The sequence below is a fragment of the Aedes aegypti genome, unplaced genomic scaffold, assembly GCF_002204515.2.
Source record: "Aedes aegypti strain LVP_AGWG unplaced genomic scaffold, AaegL5.0 Primary Assembly AGWG_AaegL5_hic_scaff_435_PBJ_arrow, whole genome shotgun sequence".
Classification (NCBI taxonomy): Eukaryota; Metazoa; Arthropoda; class Insecta; order Diptera; family Culicidae; genus Aedes; species Aedes aegypti.
Genome location: NW_018736105.1, coordinates 8776 through 13576, shown reverse-complemented (window position 1 = coordinate 13576; position 4801 = coordinate 8776). Strand labels below are relative to the sequence as shown.

At 38.0% G+C, this 4801-nt stretch overlaps 1 long non-coding RNA gene across 1 annotated transcript; it reads left to right on the top strand.

The window, feature by feature from the left end:
- The first annotated feature begins 231 nt into the window (after nucleotides 1–231).
- LOC110681110 lies at nucleotides 232–1648 on the top strand. Its single transcript, XR_002503098.1, has 2 exons — nucleotides 232–1268; nucleotides 1330–1648. It is a non-coding gene; the product is annotated as an uncharacterized LOC110681110 (long non-coding RNA).
- Nucleotides 1649–4801: the final 3153 nt, after the last annotated feature.

Below are 4801 nucleotides of genomic sequence, written 5' to 3'. Positions count from 1 at the left end.
ACATATCATGAATATCTTTACGATTCACAATATCTTTTAAATTCTTGTTTTTCAATCAATAAGTGTTTTCTTTTTATGAAAAAACAACATTTTGAAAAATGGCCAAATGTTGATCTATTTAGGAAGTTTTTTTATAATCTTCGTTGCGAAACATTATGGTAAACATATGGTAATCCAAAACAATATCTGTTGAATCATTATGAGTTTATTTTCATAAGCATTGATTTCGTTAGCATCAATTTGAGGGTTCGGTGAAGAATTTCAAAGGGATCACAGCATCAAAAGATTAGGAACCACTGCTTAACCACAATATCCATATTGATAGCTTATTCATCTACATTTCATTTAATATTCATAAAATTCCGCAACCTATCGGCACAAACCATTCGTAAAACGAGTAAAAACAACTGATCAGCACACTTTCAAAATTATATCGCCCACCACACATGTGTACAGCTTAAGCAAGTATTTGAGACATGCAGATTCTCTCACGATTCGTAAGATCGCGCAGCGTATCTCTCGTCGCGTCGCCGTGATCCAGTCGGATGCCCCATACTCTCGCGATCTTGGTTGCCTAAGAGCGTGCCTTCAATATCTTGTGCAGTTTCCAAACGAGAAAGAAAAAAAAACGCTGATTCCACCTTCAGTCAATCGTACCTGCATTATCTAATCGGATGCTTGGGTGCTCTCACCGGTCATCATCTTTTCTCCTGGGTGGAGTTTCTTGTTTGGCACGGCGACCTCGGAAGTTTTTTTACTCGTGTTTTGTGTTATTATCTCGTGATGGTTGATTTCGCCTCAATCAAAACCGGGCGCAACGAATCGAAATATGTGTGTCAGACGAGAATTTCCACGCTGCAGAGCTACATCAATGGATCGTTAACCGTTAGAACTGCTAGAGGCGTCATTTGAATGTGTTTTACTAACAGCACGTGGACCATACAAGTTGTGACCTTTTGAAAAGTTAGTGTGGAACATACAACTCGTCTCGCGTAACAACGAAAACAGTGACAGGCTAATCCAATCCAAAATGTTTACCGAATGTGAATGTCGAGAAGGTCAATGTTATTTGTGTACGTTGCGTGTGTCTACTGAAGAAATTCCTGTTTATGCAAAACAGCTCACAATTCGGTGTTAACTTCGGAGATTGACAACTGATGCTGGTCGCGATTCGACGTTGACCAATATTTTTTTAAGAAAGTATCAATTTGATGCGATTGGAGATCATCCATGATCCAGACTCAAGTCTACATTGGCATTTGCACTAGGTATGATAATTCACAGGATATGTGTCAAGCAGTGAAATCGATGTCGTGTCTTCCTGCCTAGCTCCACGAGCCACATTATAGGAGATTATTTAATCCAGCAACGTCATTCCAAAGGCCACCAAGACATCGTCTGCGCGCTGTGGCCGTTTTCTATTATCAGCCAACAGCCACAACATACGTACGTATACGCAGCCGAGAGGAGAAAGTGGCGCGCTCCGTTTTCAAGACCCGACCGACCCGAAGTCAGAGTGCGCAATTATAGAACTGCAATAATCGTAAAATGTCGTGCTTTTGCTGTTCTTGCGGTGGCAGCAGTAGTGCGACAAGTGGTGAGAATGGTTCTCGCTATCCGTACGGCCCGGACGGAGGGAATGTAACAGGTTGGTATACTACTATGTGCATGGGGGATAGTTCTGGGGTAGAAAATCGTTCTTGGTGGGACAAACCTACGAGAAGAGTGCAAGGATGCCCATTATTGAGTCTATCTTCAAATTCCAATCGTGCTGTTCAAAACTACCCTGAGATGAGAATGTTATTTTTTTCGTTTAAATTTTAAACATGAGTGTAAGCAGGAATGGTTCCTGGATGGATACTGAGACTGCCCAAAAGGGTGATCTCAAAAAAGGTTTGTTCCATAATCTGGGTTCCATAAAAGGTTGCCATAATCTACTTCATTGTGCATGATTCAGTACCTCTATTTTTACAGGGTTAATAACAACGCCGGCCACGTCCTTGCAGTCAGGTGGGATTGGGGGAAAGAATGTTAGTGCGTAACCTTTACTATTTGGAGATCATGTTTACCTCTGCATGTCCAAAAAGGTTACTGGGAGGGATGTTTGTTAGATTGTGGGAAGATTGTTTGGTCATAGGAATCACGTTGATAAGCTATTAGACCATGATTAACAATTATTTGTGAAATTTGAACATGCTTATAAATATATTTTTTCAATTGATATAAAAAATGTGGGAATTCAGATAAATGGCCTGGAATCATTGTTCCCTCCATTTATCTCCCTAAATAGCACTGCGGAACACGATTTTGTCTCAAGCACCAAAATACCGCTATCTACTTAATTAAGGGTTGCTGAATCCATTGCTATTTACAGAAATATCATAGCACGTCTAGTTTTTGAGATATTGGCTGTTGAAAATGATAAATTTGACTATTTAAACCAACTTGCATGCAAGTTTTCCAGCTTGTATGGCAATTTATTTGCTTAATTTGCCTCAGAACTCAAACTTCTTGTGTATAAAAATACTTATCATCAATGTTCATCATACTTCCGATGCTCAAAAGTTATTTTTTATTGGTTTAGAAAAGTATTGTATTTGGCCATACAAGAGAAACGAATATCTTCGTATGGAGACTGCAAGCATGTTGAAAAAATCGATTTAACCTCAATTTAATAGTGCAATTTCAATCAAATTATATCTGAAATGAAAGTTTAAGTCCTTTTTTTCATGCTTGGTAGATTAGGTCATAATATTTTTTGAAAAATCATTGTTTAAATTTCTATAGTCTGAATTTTGGAATACCTTTATTAATAATTATTTATTCATATCTTATAATTTTTATTAATTCTGTTCTATTGGACACAGGTATCAGGTATTAGAAAGCCGGATTCAAAGGCACGTTCCCTACCAGTTGAGACATTTGTGCCATCGCCATATTTGTGCCTATTTCATCATCTACCCGATGGAAGAGCAAAGGTGTGGCGGTACCATGAGTAATTGAATTAAAAATGAATATTAGTTTACGGTGTACAGATAAATACTATATGTTGAATTCAACCATTGAAATACCCCTTGTAGATATCTCTCACCTTGAGTGAAATAATGAATTCGAGTTCATTTGTTCATTTGCTCCACTCCGCATACCATTTACAGAATGAGTTCCCTGTTCTGGCTGAGCGTAAATCGACAGCCAAACGATCTTTTTCCAGAAGACCGTGTTCTAGGCTCGGGCATCGACCTGGGTGCAAGTATCGTTAACCCCCTATGTCTTTTATAAAACTTCAGGAGGGCAGCGAGCTGGATGATCGTGCCCGCTTAGAGAAATTTAATGCTTTCGCCCGACGGATAGATAAAGTAGTATACTGCCCATAACTGCATAATAGTGTGGGACAAAATTAAGATTCTCGCTCCAGTCCACTTTTTGGATTGCATTTAGGTCCCATAATAACTGTGCAAAATTTCAGCTCGATTGGAGAAACTATATTTTAGCGCCACCCGTTCAAAGTTTGTATGGGATTTACTATGGGAAAACTTACTTTTGCAAAGAAAAATCGCCAGAGGTCGCCCATTGACCTCTATAAAAATTCTGAACAGAGACCTCGATAGGTATTTCTACGATGAAGAATATTGCCGAAGACCACGAAACAATCCGACACGTGAAAAGTAAATTCCATACAAACTTTGAACAGCTGGCGCTAAAATATAGTTTCTCCGATCGAGCTGAAATTTTGCACAGTTGTTATGGGACCTAAATGCAATCTAAAAAGTGGACTGGAGCGAGAATCTAAATTTTTCATATAACCGTGTCCCAGGCTACTGCATAACAGTTACATTCGACATTTTTGTCGAATTCGAGTTAATGCTGTGGAGAGTCATCAAATGATAAATACTTTCGATGAACTTACTGAAATCTGTGAGATTGCCCTGGAAAATTCGAAAAAATACCAACTTGTTTTGTCACATTGGTAGTTATAATCGCATAACAGTCACGTTGAGATTATAAATGAGTCTCGTAATGTAAAAGCGATGAAATTGCTATCAGAATTATATTCTGACTTTTCATTTAGTATGCGATATGAGTTGTACAAAAAATCCGCCTAAAATAAGCACTTTTGAGTGCCTGGTAATTTTGAGAAATTTTGGTTTCCTACCATATTGTCATAAAATGCACACTTTGTATTCAATTTACTCAATGCCTACCGTTTTGTCTCAAATTCCGAACAGACTCATATTCCGAACACTAGGTTTTTGTATGGCGATTGGGTTGAAATGTTTCGCTGAAATATGTCACCAAATAACACGGAAATAGTAGTCAATTGAAATTCAATTTTAACCTCTCCAATGTATTTTTTACCGCGAGAGTAGTGATGATTCGCTTGTTTGAGACCAGTAGAACAAGCTGAGATATATTTATTTGCGAATTTATTCATTTGAATGCGATTTATTCGTGCTGTTCGGAATTTGAATCAAGGTGTTCGGAATATAAGACAGAATAAACACAGTGTTCGGCATTTGAATCAAAATGTTGTTCCATACTTTCACGTAAAAACAATACTAAAACTAATTAAATGAACATTATTTTTGGTACACCCAACAGCTAACAGTTAGACTTTGCGAAGAAATTAAAATTTACACAAATATCAGCCAATTTATGCCAATCAGATGCATTTGAAGTCACTGTTGTCCTTAAGTGTTCGGAATATGAGTCAAAACGGTACTTTTGTCGAATGTTTCAAATGTGCAGTTATGGGCAGTACCGTTTTGACTCATATTCCGAACACTTAAGACCAGCAGTGACT